Here is a 20,541-nt window from a genome sequence, read left to right on the forward strand (position 1 = left end):
AGAGATTGTATTACTGAATGTCAGCTGAAAAGAAACTATTTCTGTTAAAGGTTATTGTAAAAATTAATTTCAAAAAATGACTAATTGCTGCACACCAGGTAACAAGGGTGTGTTCATTTGTTCAAGTGATAGAACCATCTAGAATGGCAAATGAGATTTGAAACACCACATTATCGTACTCTTTGATTTTTGAAGATCCACATTTTCTGTGCAAGCCAAATAGACAAGTTGAGTGGAGATGTGGTAGAAATCACCATCCTTGTTATCTTTTAAGTCCTTGATAGTAGCAATAACCTCTGCAATCCCTCCAGAAATATGGCATTTATTTTGATTAATATTTGGTAGGTAAACGTGTTTTTTTATCTTTTATTATTTATTTATTTTTTACTTTACAATGTTATATTGCTTTTGCTATACATCAACATGAATCTGCCACGGGTGTACACGTGTTCCCAATCCTGAACCCCCCTCCCACCTCTCTCCCCATGCCATCACTCTGGGTCATCCCAGTGCACCAGCCCCAAGCATCCTGTATCCTGCATCAAACCTAGACTGGCGATTCATTTCTTATATGATATTATACATGTTTCAATGCCATTCCCTCATGTCTCAGACTGTAAAGAATCTGCCTGCAATGCAAGAGAGCAGGGTTAGATCCCTGGGTCAGGAAGATCCCCTGGAGAAGAGAATGGCAACCCACTTCAGTATTCTTGCCTGGAGAATCCCATGGACAGAGAAGCATGGTGGGCTATAGTCCATAGGGCAGACAGTCATGGTGGGCTATAGTCAAAGAGGTGGACATTACTGAGTGACTAACATAGACAAAAAGGTGACTGTAGTTGTTTCCACTTGCTCTTTCATACCAAAAGCGAGCTAATCCCATGATTCAGAGGGCCAGTGTGAGGCTTCTGCCAGTTGCTATTTTTATTCCATTTATAGATGAAAGAAATGTAGAAATAATCAGTGGATGTATTTGGAGAGCCACTGGGACCGCTGTGAGATGTCTATTACTTAAAACCTCATCAATCACTTGACCTCTTTAAGCACATATTTAACCACAATGACGTTTTGAGATTTTAAGAATGTGTGTTAGTACAGAGCCAGTGTGCAACAACTCCCCCCAAAGTCTGATTACTTATCTCTAACAAATGTATATGGAGAAGGAAATGGCAACACACTCCAGTATTCTTGCCTGGAAAATTCCATGGACAGAGGAACATGGAGGGCTACAGTCCATGGGGTCACAAAGCTTCAGACAGGATTGAGCACATCAGCACAACAAATGTATAGTTAGCCTGGTACTTGGCTCTAGGTTATTTTAAGAAAGACTGGAGGAAAGACAGTATAAATTTGTACCAGTTGTAATAGTGTCTTTCCTTATGGAAATCCAGCTTCCCCATATTCAAGGTGATTTGGGTCTATAGACTGGCTCAAGTCTCAGCAAATCACTGAAGAGTTGCTACTCTTCTTTGGCTATTCAAATTAAACTTATGTCCAGTATACCTATAACTTCTTCACCTGTACAAGTCAAGTAAAAATTTAGTAAACTACCCACCTATTTATATGGGTTTCCCGGGTGGCTCAGACAATAAAGATTCTGCTTGAAATACAGGAGAATTGGATTTGATTCCTGAATTGGGATGATCACTGGTAGGCGGAAATGGAAACCCACTCCAGTTTTCTTGCCTGAAAAATCCTATGGAAAGGGGAGCCTGACTGTCTACAGTCAATGGGGTCTCAAAGAGTCAGACATGACTGAGTGATGAAAAACACACCTCTGCCAAACACACATCTAATTATAATCAATAGACATCATGAGCATCTAGTCTATTCCTGAGGTCTCTGTGAGTCAGACTATCCTGACAAGAGCTTTGTCTCTGTTGTGGATCAAGCAAATGCATTCACATTGTCTTTGCAATTAAGTGATGCCACTTGGCCCTGGTAACCTGGGATCTCATTATCCACATCACATTAGGGATTCAGGATTGATGGTAATAGTTCTCACTCTAATTTCTAAGACAGAGACAAACAATCACAGAACACTTGATGGATTGTAGGATGGAAAATTTATTTTTCAGAGTCATGTGGAAAAGTGTATCCTTCTGCACCTTGCAGGGTGAGTGAACAGGACTTATAAATTTGCTGTAACACTCCAGAAATACTATGGATGGTGACTGAAGTCATTACATTAAAATATGCTTGCTCCTTGGAAGGAAAGCTAAGACAAACCTAGACAGCATATTAAAAAAAACAGAGACATCACTTTGATGACAAAGATCCATCTAATCAAAGGGCTTCCCAGGTGGCTCAGCTGGTAAAGAATCCGCCTGCAATATGGGAGACCTCAGTTCCATCCCTGGGTTGAGAAGATCCCTGAAGAATGGAACAGCCACTCACTTCAGTATTCTGGCCTGGAGAATTCTATGGATGGTATAGTCCTGGGGTTGCAAAGAGTCCAACACAACTGAAAGACTTTCACTTAGTCCAAGCTATGGTTTTTTGAGTAGTCATGTACAGATATAAGAGAGTTGTACCATAAAGAAAGCTGAGTGCCAAAAAATGTTTGCTTTCAAATTGTGATGCTGGAAAAGATTCTTGGGAGCCCCTTGGACTGCAAGGAGATCCAACAATCAATCCTAAGGAAACGAACCCTAAATATTCATTGGAAGGACCGATGATGAAGCTGAAACTCCAATACTTTAGTCACCTGATGCGAAGAGCTGACTCAGTGAAAAAGACCCTGATGCTGGGAAAGATTGAAGGTAGGAGAAGAAAGGGATGTCAGAGGATGAGATGGCTATATATCATCAGTGATTCAGTGTACATGGATTTAAGCAAACTCCTGTAGATAGTGAAGGATAGGGGAGCCTAATGAGCTGCAGCCTACGGGGTCAAAAAGATTCAGACATGACTTAGCAACAAAACAACAACAACACTCTAGCACTCCAATACTCTTGGTTTTGGAAGCCTTCTTCTTTAATATATTAAGAGAGTACTAGTACTTAAACTTCATTTACTATAGGCCAATCTTGTCTCCATGTTACCAGAAGTTCAGTTCAGCTCGGTCACTTAGTTGTGTCCAATTCTTTGCCACCCCATGGACCGCAGCACTCCAGGCTTCCTTGTCCTTTAACAACTCTTGGAGCCTACTCAAACTCATGTCCATTGAGTCAGTGATGCCATCCAACTATCTCACCCTCTGTTATCCACCTCTCCTCCTGTCTTCAATCTCTCCTAAATTCAGGGTTTTTTCCAATGAGTCAGTTCTTTACAACAGGTGGCCAAATTTGTGCAGCTTCAGCTTCATCATCAGTCCTTCAAATGAACGCTCAGGACTGATTTCCTTTAGGATGCACTGGTTGGATCTCCTTGCTGTCCATGGGAACCTCAAGGGTCAAAACATTAATGCTTCTGCACTTAGTTTTCTTTTTAGTCCAACTCTCACATCCACACATGGCTACTGGAAAAATCATAGATTTGACTAGATGAACCTTTGTCAGCAAAGTGATGTCTCTGCTTTTTAATATGCTGTCTAGGTTGGTCAGGGCTTTTCTTCCAAGGAGCAACAGTCTTAATTTCATGGCTGCAGTCACTATCTGCAGTGATTTTGGAGCCTAGAAAAATAACGTCTGTGACTATTATGTTTCCCTATCTATTTGCCATGAAAGGATGGGACCAGATGCCATTATCTTAGCTTTTTGAATGTAGAGTTTTAAGCCAGCTTTTTCACTCTTCTCTTTTACCCTCATCGAAAAGTTATTTAGTTCATCCTCACTTTCTTCCATAAAGTTGATGTCTTTTGCATATCTGAGGTTATTGATATTTCTCCCAGAAATCTTAATTCCAGCTTGTGCTTCATCCAGCCCAGCATTTCACATTATATACTCTGCATATAAGTTAAATAAGCAGGGTGACAATATACAACCTTGACATACTCCTTCCCCAATTTGGAATCATTCCCTCCTTCCATGTCTTGTTCTAACTGTTTCTTCTTGACCTGCATACAGATTTCTCAGGAGGCAGGTAAGGTGGTGTGGTATTCCCATCTCTTTAAAAATTTTAAACAGTTTGTGGTGATTCACACAGTCAAAGGCTTTGGCATAATCAATAAAGCAGAAGTGGATGTTTTTTTCTGGAATTTTCTTGCCTTTTTAATAATCCAACTAATGTTGGCAGTTTGATCTCTGGTTCTTCTGCCTTTTCTAAGTCCAACTTGAACATATTGAAGTTCTTGGTTCATAGACTGTTGAATCCTGGCTTGGAAAATTTAGAGCATTACTTTGCTAGCATGTGAGATGAGTACAATTATGCGATAGTTTGAACAATGTTTGGCATTGTCTTTCTTTGGGATTGGGATGAAAACTGACCTTTTCCAGTCCTGCGGCCACTGCTGAGTTTTCCAAATTTGCTGGCATACTGAGTGCAGCACTTGGACAGCATCATCTTTGAGGATTTGAAATAGCTCAACCTGAATTCCATTACCTCCGCTAATTTTGCTTGTAGTGATGCTTCCTCAGACCCACTTGACTCTAGGTGAGTGATCACACCATTGTGGTTATCTGGGTCATTAAGATATTCTTTTTCTTTGTTTTGTTCTTCTGTGTATTCTTTCCACATCTTCTTAATATCTTCTGCTTTTGTTAGGTCCATACCACTTCTGTCCTGTATTGTGCCCTGTATTGCATGAAGTCGTCCCTTGGTATCTATAATTTTCTTGAAGAGATATCTAGTCTTTCCCATTCTTTCATTTCCTCTATTTACATTGATCACTGAGGAAGCCTTTCTTATCTCTCCTTGCTATTCTTTGGAACTCTGCATTCAGATAGGCATATCTTTCCTTTTCTCCTTTGCCTTTAGCTTCTCTTCTTTTCTCAGCTATTTGTAAGGCCTCCTCAGACAACTATTTTGCATTTCTGCATTTCTTTCTGTTAAGGATGATCTTGATCACTGTATAATATCATGAACGTCTGTCCATAGTTCTTCAGGCACACTATGCATCAAATCTAATCCCTGAATCTATTTGTCACTTCCGCTGTATAATCGTAGGGGATTTGAGTTAGGTCATACCTGAATGATCTAGTGGTTTTCCCTACTTTATACAATTCAGTTCTGAATTTAGCAATATGGAGTTCATGATCTGAGCCAGAGTCAGCTCCCAGTCTTCTGTTTGCTGACTGTATAGAGCTTCTCCATCTTCAGCTGCAAAGAATATAATCAACCTGATTTCTATATTGACCATGTGGTGATGTCCATGTGTAGAGTTGTCTCTTGTGCTGTTGGGAGAAGGTGTTTGCTATGATCAGTGTATTCTCTTGGCAAAACTCTGTTCACCTTTTCCCTGCTTCATTTTGTACTCCAATGCCAAACTTGCCTGTTATTCCAGGTATCTCTTGACTTCCTACTTTTTCATTCCAGTCCACTATGATGAAAAGTACATCTTTTTTTTTTTTTTTTTTGGTGTTTGTTAATTCTATAAGGTCTTGTAGTTATTTATTAAACTTTCAACTTCAGGAGGTCACCATTATCTTCATTACCCCTACCATAGTTTGGTTTCAGGTCAAACAAGATGGAGGGAATACATCCCCATCCATCAGCAGAAAATTTGATTAAAGAATTACTGAGTTTGGTCCTGCTTATCTGAACAAGACCCAGTCTCCTCCACAGTCAGTTTCTCCCATCAGGAAGCTTCCATAAACCTATTATCCTTCTCCATCAGAGGGCAGACAGAATGAAAACCACAATCACAGAAAATTAATCAAACTAATCACATAGACCACAACCTTATGTAAATCAATGAAACTATGAGCCATACCATGTAGAGGCATCCATGAGGGATGGGTTATTGGAGAGTTCTTAAAAAACGTAGTCCACTGAAGAAGGGAATGGGAAACAGCTTCAGTATTTCTTTGAGAACCCCATAAACAGTATGAGAAGGCAAAATGACAAATCACTGAAAGATAAACTCCCCAGGTGGGTAAGTACCCAACATGCTACTGGAGAATAGTGGAGAAATAACTCCAAAAAGAATGAAGAGACAGAGCCAAACCAAAAACAACGTCTAGTTGTGGATGTGCCTGGTGATAAAAGTAAGATCCAATGCTGTAAAGAACAATATTGCAAAGGAACCTGAAATATTAAGTCCATGTATTAAGGCAAATTGGAAGTAGTCAAACAGGAGATGGCAAGAGTGAATGTCGACATTTTAGGAATCAGTGAACTAAAATGGACAGTATCAGGAGAATTTAATCTAGATGACCATTATACCTACTACTTTGGAAAGAATCCCTTAGAAGAAATGGAGTAGCCCCCACAGTCAACAAAGGAGTCTGGAATGCCATACTTGGGGGCAATCTCAAAAATGTTACCAGAAACCAACCAACAAATATTTTGAAGCTCTTTTTAAGCCTTCAAGCTAAAGCACTGAATGCAGAATGTCTGACTGTCTTATTCCAATTATGGGATCAGTTTTAAGGCAGAAGTTCTCAAGGCTTTCCTTAGGCAATCATCTATGCAATCCTTACTATCAAGATAATTTCAAGATTTGAACAAACAACTGTGTATCTTATAATATTTTACAATTGCTGTTCTTCCATAGTTAATGTTACCTCATTTTCCTACATTACATAAAGAAGTTGGACATATTCACAATTAATTAGCAAATAATTAGGAAGCTTGAGTTAGATTTCATCAGCCTTCTACTTTCTCTTCCCCAAGCTGTTTCTCTTCCCCAAGATTCTGAAAATGCTCCAAGAATTCAGGACTGGTTGAATTCAAATTAGTAGAGAAAATATGCTAGCTAACCACTTTGAATAAGAGAAAGGATTTATATTGAAAAGCACTCTCTTCCTGAGCCAGCTTGGTTTAAGTATCTAGATTCTAGAGCACAAATTATCTATCTTTTATTTTAAACAGGAATTTATGCAGAATCATATTTTAAAAAAATTGTAATTCAGCTGGTAAAGAATCTGCCTGGAATGTGGGAGACCTGGGTTCAGTTTCTGGTTTGGGAAGATCTCCTGGAGAAGGAAAAGGCTACCCACTCCAGTATCCTGGCTTGGAGAACTCCATGGATGATATGGTCCATGGGGTTGCAAAGAGTCGGACACGACTGAGCTTCTTTCACTTCATTTTCACTTTCACCTTTATCATACTTATGACTACTGCTCTACTTTTTTTACTGACTTATCAAGTAAATTTGTTGTGTGTGTGTGTTTGTTTGTATGCCAGTGTTATTCTCTGTACTGAGGTAATTAAATGAGTCTTTCTCATCATCTGAAAATATGAGTGAACTTGACTTTCACTAATTATAATGCATAGAATAATATCTTAGATTTTCCCTCATCCCTATCTCTATTATGCATCAGTTGAGACAATTATAAGTCAGGAAGACAATTTCTGATTCATTTCTGAAGCGTTAACTAAGAATAGACTAATAAATGATTGAATCAGTACAAAATGCGAGGCTACAATAATTCAGCTCTTTGTGTTGTTACTTGTTATGTCGTTACTCTTTGTGTATGTGTGTGTTAGTCACTCAGTCCTGTACAGCTCTTTATGACCCCATGGACTATAGCCTGCTACCAGGCTCCTCTGTCCATGGAATTCTCCAGGCAAGAATATTAGAGTGGGTTACCATTTCCTTCTTCAAGGGATCCAACCAACCCAGAATCGAACCTACGTCTCCAGGATTAAAGGCTGATTTTTTACAATCTGAGACACCAGGGAAGTCCCTGTTATTCCTTACTACTCTGCTTTTTGTTACTCTTTCTATTCCTGTCTTTCTTTCTCTCAAGTTGTTGTTTGTTTTCCCAGTTATGTCCAACATTTTGCAACTCCATGGACTGTACCACATCAGGCTTCTCTGTCCTTCACCATCTCCCAGAGTTTGCTCAAAGTCATGTCCATTGAGTCAGTGATGCCATCCAACCATCTCATCCTCTGTCATCCCCTTCTCCTCCTGCCTTCAATCTTTCCCAGCATCAGGTTTTTTTCCAATGAATCGGCTCTTCACATCAGGTGGCCAAAGTATTGGAGCTTCAGCATCAGTCCTTCCAACGAATATTCTGGGTTGATTTCCTTTAGGATAGACTGGTTTGATCTCCTTCCTGTCTCAAGAGCCCTCTCCAGCACCACAGTTTAAAGACATTAATTCTTTGGTGCTCAGCCATTTTTACTGTCCAGCTCTCACATCTGTACATGTCTACTGGTAAATTTGCCAAAATATTTCTCAAGTAAATTTACCAAAATATTTTTTAGATAAACATCATGAGAATTTTAGAAGTTCTTTATTCCATTGCTTTTCAGTTCAGTTCAGTTCAGTTCATTCACTCAGTCGTGTCTGACTCTCTGCAGCCTCATGGACTACAGCACGTCATGCCTCCCTGTCCGTCAGTAACTCCAAGAGTTTACCCAAACTCATGTCCATTGAGTCAGTGATGTTATCCAACCATCTCATCCTCTGTCTTTCCCTTCTCCTCCTGCCTTCAAACTTTCCCAGCGTCAGGGTCTTTTCAATGAGCTCTTTGCCTTTAGTGGGCCAATATCTTTGTAATAACACATACTTTTATTTGTATTGAAATATAGCTGACATAATGTTAGTTCTATATATTAGTTTTATGTGTACAACATATTGACTCCATATTTTTATAGATTACATGCTATACAGAGTTGCTATAATATTAGTAACTGTATTCCTTATCCCATGCATAACTGGTAATTTGTATGACAATCCCCTTGACCTATTTTCATCCCCTCCCCATTTCCTTTATTTCGGCAACCACTAGTTTGTTCTCTGCTTCTGTTAGTCTGTTTCTGTCTTATTCTATTTGTTCATTTGTTTTATTTTTTAGATTCCAAACATAAATGGAAACAGATAGTATCAGTCTTTCTCTGTCTGAATTATTCTACTTTGCATAATTATTTCCTCCAGAGCCATCCATGATGGTGCAAATGGAAAAAAATTTCCTTCTTCTTTTAACAGCTGGATAATGTTCCATCATATATATGTGCATTATCCTTTCACCTGTTGAGGGACACTAGATTGCTTCCATATTTCAGCTATTGTAAATAATGCTGCAATGAACAATGAACATTGGAGTGTATATATCCCTTTGAAATAGTGTTTTCATATTCTTCACAGGAATATCTAGGAGTGGAATTACTGTATATATGACATAAAATAAAATTTTAAATTAGAAGTTTTGATAGAGGTACTAAGAAACAAAAGGCAAAATTTCAGAGAATATGTTGGAAATTCAACAAAGAACTTTTAACCAACAGCCATATTTAAGATATAAAAAGTTTGAGTGTGTGGTGATAACAAAAATTAGGATCTATGGATTTCTATGATAATGCTGGGCTGGATGAAGCACAAGCTGGAATCAAGATTGCCAGGAGAAATATCAGTAAATTCAGATATGCAGATGACACCACCCTTATGGCAGAAAGTGAAGAACTAAAAGCCTCTTGATGAAAGTGAAAGAGGAGAGTGAAAAAGCTGGCTTAAAACTCATCATTCAGAAAACAAAGATCATGGCATATTGTCCTATCACTTCAAGGCAAATAGAAGAAGAAACAATGGAAATAGTGACAGACATAATTTTCTTGGCCTCCAAAATTGCTGTAGATGGTGACTGCAGCTATGAAATTAAAAGATGCTTGCTTCTTAGAAGAAAAGCTCTGACCAACCTAGACATCATGTTAAAAAGCAGAGACATTACTTTGCCAACAAAGGTCCATCTAGTGAAAACTATGGTTTTCCCAGTAGTCATGTATGGATGTGAATGAAAGTGAAAGTCATTCAGTTGTGTCCGATTCTTTGTGACCCCATGGACTGTACACTCAGATTGCAGCCAGATTCTTAATCAGCTAAGCTACAAGGGAAGCGCAAGAATACCAAAATGGTTAGTCTGTCCCTCTCCACTGATCTTCCCAACCCAGTAATCAAATCAGGGTCTCCTGTATTGCAGGTGGATTCTTTACCAATTGAGCTATCAGGGAAGATATGAGAGTTGGACCATAAAGAAATCTGAGCGGCAAATAATTGATGCTTTTGAACTGTGGTGTTTGAGAAGCCTTTTGAGAGTCCCTTAGACTTCAAGGAGATCAAACCAATCAATCCTAAAGGAAATCAACCCTGAATATTCATTGGAAGGACTGATGATGAAGCTTCTTTGGCCACCTGATGCGAAGATCTAACTCATTGGAAAAGACCCTGCTGCTAGCAAAGATTGAAGGCAGGAGGAGAAGGGGATGACAGAGGATGAGATGGTTGGATGTCATCACTGACTCTATGGACATGAGTTTAAGCAAGCCCCGAGAGTTGGTGAAAGATAGGGAATCCTGGCATGCTGCAGTCCATGGGTCGTAAAGAGAGGGATGCAACTGAGTGACTGAACTGAACTGATGAAGATGATCAATAGGTATGTCAGCTTTATAGATATGTGCCCAACAAATACATGAACATAACAGACCACTCAAATAACAGTGAGTGTTTAGTATAAATATCCATTTAATATTAACTAAAGCACATGGGGCTTCCCTGGTGGCTCAGATGATAAAGAATCTGCCTGCCATGCAGGAGACCCAGATTTGATCCCTGGGGTGAGAAGATCACCTGGAGAAGGGAATGAAAATCTACTCAAGTACTCTTACCTGAAGGATTCCATGGACAGAGGAGCCTGGCAGGCTACAGTCCACGGGGTCACAAAGAGTCAGACAGGACTGAGCGACTAATATTTGGATCTTCCCTGGCAGCTCAGACAGTAAAGCGTCTACTACAAGGCAGGAGACCCAGGTTCAATCCCTGGGTCAGGAAGATCTCCTGAAGAAGGAAATGGTGACTCACTCCAGGACTCTTGCCTGGAAAATCCCATGGATAGAGGAGCCTGGCAGGCTACAGTCCATAGGGTCACAAAGAGATGGAGATGACTGAACAACTTCACTTTCGTTCCCTTTTTTTCCTTTCTTTGGAGCACATGCATACAGAATAAAATATTTATTTTTTAAATATGAATTTATTTATTTTAATTGGAAGTTAATTACTGTACAATATTGTATTGGTTTTGCCATATAGCAACATGAATCTGCCACATTTATACACATGTTCCCCATCCTGAACTCCCCTCGCTCCTCCCTCCCATTACCATCCCTCTGGGTCGTCTCAGTGCACCAGCCCCAAGAATCCAGTAATCTGGAAAGATTACTATTGCGATTAAACTTATTAAAACCTTTATGAATCATATTTCATTTGCTTTTCCCTTTGACATTCAGCTAGAAATAGCTAAAGATTATGTCTAGAGATGGGCTTCCCAGTTGGCTCTAGAGGTAAAGACCTCACCTGCCAATGCAGGAGATATAAGAGATGCAGATTCAATCCCTGAGTTGGGAAGGACCCCTGGAGGAGGGCATGGCAACCCACTCCAGTATTCTTGCCTGGAGGATTCCATGGACTCAGGATCCTGGCAGGCTACCATCCACGAGGTGACAAAGAGTCAAACATCACTAAAGCATCTGAGCACACACATACATGTTTGGAAATAACTGATGAAATTTCAACTTTAAGTTATGTGAAACTAAAAAGAGCTCCTCTTTATATGCACTTTATCTCATGTTTTATTTAAAAAATGGTGATTGCCTAATTAATATGTTCAAAATCTTTCCATTTTGATAAAATAAAATATTGGGTCACTGGTTCAGTGTTACGGTCTTTTAAATTTACAAGAGTATACTTTTGAAGACCAATGTGTTAATATTTATAAATCATTTAAAAGATGAATATCACTGAGCTAATTATACACCATTTAAAAAGAACCTTTTAAAAGCTCAATGATATTAAATGTCAAAAAACAAATTCAATACATGATTTTTGAGCATCTTCCCAAATCTCTGCCTGCTTTATAACAAAACAAAAAAACGCTGCCTTAAATAATTATTCTTTGACTTTATTCTTCCATTAAATTGATGCTATTAATGTAGTTGTTCAGTCACCCAGTCATGTCAAACTCTTTGCAACCCCATGAACTGCAGCATGCCAGGCTTCCCTGTCCTTCACCATCTTCTGGAGCATGCTCAGACTCATGTCCATTGAGTCAGTGATGCCATCCAAAGATCTTGTTCTCTGTCATCCTCTTCTCCTCCTGTCATTAATCTTTCCCAGCCTCAGGGTCTTTTCTAATGAGCCACCTCTTTTCATCAGGGGACCAAGTATTGGACCTTCAGCTTCAGCATCAGTCCTTCTAAGGAATATTCAGGGTTGATTTCCTTTAGGGTTGACCAGTTTGATCTCCTTGCAGTCCAAGGGACTCTCAAGAGTCTTCTCCAATACCACAGTTCAAAAGCATCAATTATTTGGCAATATCTAGTAGTCATAAACCGTCAAAAGAAATAACCAAAATACTACTCACAACTCATATAAAATACGGCCTTTCTGAAAGCCATCTCATTTTAATAAATACTTATAGCAAAAACTGAAAAGATTCAATTAAATAAAACTTGCAAGCAAGAGAAAATATATGTGGCCCAAAGAAAAACCTTAATTAAAAATAAATAAATAAAAGCATTTTCCAAAAATGTATACTTTCTAGTATTCAATTCAAATAAAAAGCTATTATTTTCTTATGATTTCTTGTGGTATTTTATATATCTAATTGGTAAAATGGTGCTGTGGATTAAATTTGTCATATTATGCTAGGGAGTAATATCAAGGCCCACACATTTTCTTAGAAATACTAACTTGCTGCTATGAAAATTAAAGAGTTAGTCACTCTGTCATGTTTGACTGTTTGCAACTCCATGCCAGTTGTCCAGGTTCCTCTGTTCATGTAATTTTCCAGGTAAGAATACTACAATGGGTTGCCATTCTCTTCTCCAGGGGTTCTTCCTGACCCAAGGATCAAACCAAGGTCTCCTGAATTGCAGGCAAATTCTCTACCTTTTGAACCATCAGGGAAGCCCTTAACTTGCTGCTATAGTAACTTAATGTATCCCAGTTGCAGAAATCTCTTGATAAATTTTCAATTAAAAAATGTCACTAAGTAAAATGTCAAAAAAGCATCAGTGGCTTAAAATAAAATGGAAATAGCTGGTTACTTATGTATGGAGCATTGGAATCTGGTTAATCATAGTTTTGTGGAAAAAATAGAATTATTTTAAAACTTCCTTATTAATTGAAATGCAGTAATGTGCCTCTATTCAACCTGATGATGGCCAACTGCAATAACTGTTAAGCCATACACAACATGAATATTATTTCACCCTAAACCTCTTGAACCCTCTCTTAAAATGCTGTTTTTTTAAGATGAGTCTGACAGAATTTGACAGTCACACAAAAGCCCTGTATGGTAGGCTTGTGCTGAGCATCACTGTGACATTCAGAGATATTCTGGTTTTGGCAACTGTTTGAGATTTGTGGGTCTCCTTTGACATTTACAAAGACTCTGAGACTATTTCTGAAAAGGGCTGGAGCATTTCACTAGATATGTGGTTTCTTCAAAGGCCACTTTCAGATTAAAGTGTCTATTGGAACTCTGGATGGAAGTAACATGGGATTGAATGAGAAAAGTATCTATTTTGTTTGTAATAAGAAAAGTAAAAGTAAACAGATGGCTGGTTCCACAAAAATCCAAATGTAGGCAAAAAATAAAAAGACAGCGTTTCTTTAGTTGTTGTGCCTTTCTGATCACTGAAGTTCCAAGATGTTCCTGTTTGTCTTTGTACAATAGCAGTCATCACAGAGGACAATTCACGTAGCTCTTTGAGCATGCTTAGACTAATTAGGATACCCTTTCAGCAGCATTTTTTTGTTTGTTGGTTTGTTTTGTTTTTGATTGCAACTAGTTTAAATTACTGCCAAAATTTGTTCTGTTTTAAGCGATGTCAAGTTTACAATAGAAATGTTTGAACCTCTTTCATGGGTGAATCAACTTGTATCAACTTTAGGAAGTTTATGTGAGTAATGCAATTTGGAAATACAGGCAAAAGTCTTGTGCTTTTGTGCTCATGCTCAATTGTCCCAGTTCTTTGAGACCCGATCCTTTGGACTGGAGCCCACCAGTCTCCTCTGTCCATCAGATTCTTCAGGCAAGAATCCTGGAGCGGGTTACCATTTCCTCCTCCAGGTATCTTCCCAACCCATGGATCAAAATCATGTCTCTTATGTCCCCTAAATTGTAGGCAGATTCTTTACCCACTGAGCCATCAAGGAAAAGTCCTGAGAGGATGTGAAATTCACATACAACATGTTAGACTTTGGGCCACACTTTTACTTCCTTCAGCCTTGATTCCTTGATCTGATAGTGTGATTTTTGACACCTAATGAGCACTGTAGAATATCTGCAAAACCAAGTCTTTTGTGTCAGAATTTGATAGGCTAGAGGAGACTACTTTTAACAGTGTTGAGAATTATTATGTATATTTTTACTGTGGAGTTGACTTACAAAATGTAAACTATATTCTATAGTTTAAATATATATATATATATATATAAATGCTCTTTTCTATTATGATTTATCACATATATTGAATAAAGTTCATTGCACTATATGGTAGGACCTGGTTGCTTATCCTTTCTGTACAAAATAGTTTGCATCTGCTAATCCTGAACTCCTACTCCATCGCTCCTTGACACCCCACCACCTTGGCAAGCAGAAGGCTCTTCTCTATGTTTGAGTTTGTTTCTGTTTTGTAGATAAGTTGATTAGTGTCATATTTTCTCTCTCTCTCTCTCTCTTTTTTTTTTTTTTGCTTTTAGTAATGCTTTTCTTACTTTGATATTTTTTAATTTATATTTTAATTGGGATAAATTTATTTTACAATGTTGTATTCATTTCTGCTATACAAAAAAGCGAGTCAGCTGTAATTATACAAATGCCCCCTCACTTTTGGGCCTCCCTCCTCCCCCCATCCTACCCCTCTTGCTCATCACAGAGCAGCAGGTGTGCTCCCCGTGTTGTACAGCAACTGCACATTAACTCTCTTACGGTGATAGTGTACGTGTGTCAATGCTACTCTCTCAGTTTGTCCCACAATCTCCTTTCCCCACTCTGTCCGCTGTATTTTTTAGAATTGTGGTTTTCTAAGTGTAAATGCCCATATTTTAGACAACATATAGATCATATCATATGTCAAAATAAGTTTTGACAAATACACATATGGGAGAGTATCTTTGTATGATCAACATGAAAGTTCAGTTAAGTTTTTGCAGATTATATATTGTCTACATGTGTGCTATAGACACATATATATGTGCATGTGTGTGTGTGTGTGTGTGTGTGAGAGAGAGAGAGAGAGAGAGAGAGAGAGAGAGAATGTTCACTGCAATAAAAGCTTAGTACATATATATTTCTAAAGCTGCTAATTTGGAGCTCTGTTGCTCTCTTTATAATGCTTACTGACCATTTTATAGCAGACATGGAGACTATGAATATATGGTATTTAGCAACGATGCAGAGCCAGATTAGATATTAGTCCTGGCTCCCTCCATACCAAAGCCACCCTCAAGCTGATGTTATAGATGTATGGTTAGAGTTATACCAGGTCCACCTGGTAACAAAATTAATACAAACCAGGGCTACAAGATGGTAACGGATTCAAATAATCTTCTACTGGGTAGATTTGGACTATATCTGAGAAGTGATTGTTTCTCACCATTCGATGCTATGAATTTTCGCTGTTATTGTATCATCTCCTTGACAGAATCACGGTGACAAGTGGACTATACCTTCACAGAAAAGATATATTATGTGTGCCCATGACTTGTGCATCTGAATAAAATTTATATTCCTCCTCTTTAGAATTTTCCATCAGTTTAGTTCAGTTGCTTAGTAAGGTCCGACTCCTTGTGACCCCATGGATTGCAGCACACCAGGCTTCCCTATTAATCACCAACACCTGGAGCTTGCTCAAACTCAAGTCCATCGAGCTGGTGATGCCATTCAATCATCTCATCCTCTCTCATCCCCTTCTCCTCCTGCCTTCAGTCTTTTCTAGCTTTGGGGTCTTTTCCAATGAGTCAGTTCTTCACCTGAGGTGGCCAAAGTACTGGAGTTTCAGCTTCATCATCAGTCCATAAAATGAATATTCAGGACCTGGGACTGACTGGCTGGATCACCTTGAAGTCTAAGGGAATCACAAGAATCTTCTCCAACACAATAGTTTAAAAACATCAGTTCTTCAGAACTCAGCTTTCTTTATGGTCCTACTCTCACATCCATACATGACTACTGGAAAAACCATGGCTTTGACTCAGTTCAGTTCAGTTCAGTTCAGTTCATTCACTCAGTCATATCCAACTCTTTCTGACCCCATGGACTGCAGCATGCCAGGCCTCCCTGTCCATCACCAACTCCCAGAGTTTAACCAAACTCATGAACATTGAGTCAGTGATGCCATACAACCATCTCATCCTCTGTCATCCTCTTCTCCTCCTGCCTTCAATCTTTCCCAACATCATTGTCTTTTAGAATGAGTCAGTTATTTGCATCAGGTGGCCAAAGTATCGGAGTTTCAGCTTAAACATCAGTCCTTCCAATGAATATTCAGGACTGATCTCCTTTAGGATGGATTGGTTATATCTCCCTGCAGTCCAAAGGACTCTTAAGAGTCTTCTCCACACCACAGTTCAAAAGCAGCAGTTCTTTGATCCTCAGCCACTTTATAGCCCAACTTTCACATCTGCACATGACTACTGGAAAAACTGTAGCCTTGACTAAATGGACCTTTGTTGGCAAAGTAATGTCTCTGTTTTTTTCTTTTTTTTTTAATATTCTGTCTATGTTGATCATAACTTTTCTTCCAAGGAGTAAGCATCTTTTAATTTCATGGCTTCTGTCACCATCTGCAGTGATTTTGGACACCCCCAAATTAAAATCTGTCACTGTTTCCACTGTTTCCCCATCTATTTGCCATGAAGTGATGGGACAGGATGCCATGATCTTAGTTTTCTGAATGTTGATCTTTAAGTCAACTTTTTCACTCTCTTCTTTCACTTTCATCCAGAGGCTCTTTAGTTCCCCTTCACTTTCTGCCATAAGGGTGGTGTCATGTGAGTATCTGAGGTTATTGATATTTCTGCCAACAAACCTGATTCCAGCTTGTTTCATCCAGCCAGGCATTTAGCATGATATACTCTGCACATAAGTTAAATAAGCAGTGTGACAATACACAGCATTGACGTATTCCTTTCCCAATTTGGAACCAGTCTGTTATTCCATGTCCAGATGGAACTGCTACTCCTTGTCCCACATACAGATGCCTCACAAGGCAGGTCAGGTGGTCTGATATGCCCACCTCTTGAAGAATTTTTCATAGTTTGTTGTAATTCATAGGGTCAAGGCTTTGGAATAAGCAACAAAGCAGAAGTAGATGATTTTCTGGAACTCTCTTGCTTTTTTGATGATCCAACAGATGCTGGCAGTTTGATCTCTGGTTCTTCTGTTTTTTCTAAATCCTGCTTAAACATCTGGAAGTGCATGGTTCATGTACTGTTGAAGCCTTGCTTGAAGAATTTTGAGTATTACTTTGCTAGCATGTGAGATGAATGCAATTGTATGGTAGTTTGAACATTCTTTAACATTGTCATTCTTTCGGATTGGAATTAAAACTGATCTTTTGCAGTCATGGGCCCACTGCTGCATTTTCCAAATTTGTTGGCATATTGAGTGCAGCTCTTGGACAGCATCATCTCTGAGGATTTGAAATAGCTCAAATGGAATTCCATCACCTCCACTAGCTTTGTTCATAGTGATGCTTCCTAAGGCTCACTTGACTTCACATTCCAAAATGTCTGGCTCTAGGTGAATAATCATGGCATCATGGTAATCTGGGTTATGAATGTCTTTTTTGTGTAGTTCTTCTGCGTATCCTTGCCATCTCTTCTTAATATCTTCTGTTTCTCTTTGGTCTGCACCATTATATACTGCAGTCTCTCCCATCAGCAAGCTTCCATAAGCCCCTTAACCTTATCCATCGGAGGGAAGCCGGAATGAAAAACACAATGACAGAAACTAATCAAACTGATTGCATGGACTACAGCCTTGTCTAACTCAATGAAACTATGAGCCGTGCTGTGTAGGTCTGCCTAAGATGAACAGATCATGGTGGAGAGTTCTGCCCAAGTATGGACCACTGGACAAGGGAATGGCAAACCACTTCAGTATTCTTGCCTTGAGAACCCCATGAACTGTATGAAAAGACAAAAATATATGACAGTAAAGATGAACTCCCCAGGTTGGTAGGTACCCAATATACTATTGGAGAAAAGTGGAGAAATAACTCCAGAAAGAATGAAGAGATGGAACCAAATCTAAAACAATGCCCAGTTGTGGATGTGACTAGTGATGGAAGTAAAGTGTGGTGCTATAAAAAGCAATAATGCATAGGAACCTGGAATGTTAGGTCCATGAGTCAAGGTAAATTGGAAATGGTCAAACAGGAGATGGCAGAGTGAACATCGACATTTTAGGAATCAGTGAACTAAAATGGAATGGAATGGCTAAATTTAATTCAGAAGACCATTATATCTACTACAGTGGGCAAGAATCCCTTAGAAGAAATGGAGTAGCCATCAGGGTCAACAAAAGAGTCTGAAATGCAGTACTTGGGTGCAATCTCAAAAATAACAGAATGACCTCTGTTCATTTCCAAGGCAAACCATTCAATATCACAGTAATCCAAACCTATACCCCAATCAGTAAATGCTGAAGAAGCTGAATTTGAACAATTCTATGAGGACCTACAAGAACTTCTAGAATTAACACTGAAAAAAAGATATTTTTTTCATTACGGGGCCTGGAATGCAAAAGTAGGAAGTCAAGAGATACCTGGAGTAACAGGCAAATTTGGCCTTGGAGTACCAAATGAAGCAGGGCAAAGGTGAACAAAGTTTTTCCAAGAGACTGCACTGTTCATAGCAAACAACCTCTTTCAACATCACAAAATACCACTCTACACATGGCCATCACCAGATGGTCAATACTGAAATCAGATTGGTTGTATTCTTTGCAGCCAAAATAGGGACACTCTATACAGTCAGCAAAAACAAGACTGGGAGCTGACTGTGGCTCAGATCATGAACTCCTTATTATCAAATTCAGACTTAAATTGAAGAAACTAGGGAAAACCACTAGACCATTCAGGTATGACCTAAATCAATTCCTTATGTTTATACAGTGGAAGTGAGAAATAGATTCAAGGAATTAGATCTGATAGGTAGAGTGTCTGGAGAACTGTTGATAGCATTTCTTGACGTTGTACAGGAGAAAGTGATCAAGACCATCCCCAAGAAAAAGAAATGCAAAAAGTCAAAATGGTCATCTGAGGAGGCCTTACAAATAGCTGAGAGAAGAGAAGCTAAAAGTAAATGAGAAAAGGAAATATATACCCATCTGAATGCAAAATTTCGAAGAATAGCAAGGAAAGATAGGAAAGCCTTCCTCTGTAACCAATGTAAATAGTTTTCCATATGTCCCTGCAAATGCTCCTGCCTATAGGAATCTGCTTGCTGTCTTCACTAGTCAGCTTTAGGAGTTTAATAACTTCACAATGCTTTAAATTGAAGACATTTCTATGATGGGACCCATGAGAATAAAGTACCTAGTGCTCTTAAATGAGTACCATATAAACATAAATTTGAAAACAGCAACAGTCCTACTTTTCAATCCTTTAGATACAGACCTTAAAACAAAGATGTATGAATGCAAACAGTATATTTAGGAGGAGATTAAGGGAACACAGATTGAAGAGTGGAAAAATAAAATAGGAAACACCAACCAACTAAAGATGCTTTAGCAAGCATGTTGCCACTCTGGGTAGCTGGAAATTAACCCTACTAGTTGGCAGAGCAGAACACAGCACAGGAACAGAACTGTGGCCACAACTGAAAAAACATTATTATTTGTATTTATTAATATTTAACTAGGCAGGGATGAACTAGAATGGGAAATACATATATATGCTGTGTGTGTGTCATTATTTGTTGCTTAAGCTTCAGGATTAAAGACAGTGTCCTCTCCTCTTCAGAAGGTAAAATTCAAAACGTATGTCAGAAAAGCTAGAGAAAAACTCCCTGAAGAACATAAGAAAATCCCCCATACATTATTTAATCAAAGGTAAGAAGACAGAGCTCTAGCTTTCAGACACTATTTCATCTGTCATTACTGGATTAAGTTACAGAAGTGTAATATAATAGTAAGTGAGCAGAAAACAACATGAAATAAGGGAAAGAAAACAGAGATTCCATTCTTTCATGTTACTTTACAAATATGTTAAGTAGCTGTGTCCAACTCTTTGCAACTCCATGGACCTGTCAGGCTCCTCTGTTCATGGAATTTTCCAGACAAGAATATTGGATTGTGTTGCCATTTCCTTCTCCAATAAATCTTCTTGACCCTGGGATCAAACCCATGTCTCTTGTGTCTCCTGAATTGGCAGGCAGACTCGTTACCAGCTGAGGCACCAAGGAAGTCCTTAAAACATTAAAGAGGAAGACTAAGAAGAAGTGTGTCTATTCAATATCTTCCCAGAAGTAGAAGTCCTAGAATTATT

This window comes from Ovis aries, chromosome 10 (assembly GCF_016772045.2).
Source record: "Ovis aries strain OAR_USU_Benz2616 breed Rambouillet chromosome 10, ARS-UI_Ramb_v3.0, whole genome shotgun sequence".
Taxonomy (NCBI): domain Eukaryota; kingdom Metazoa; phylum Chordata; class Mammalia; order Artiodactyla; family Bovidae; genus Ovis; species Ovis aries.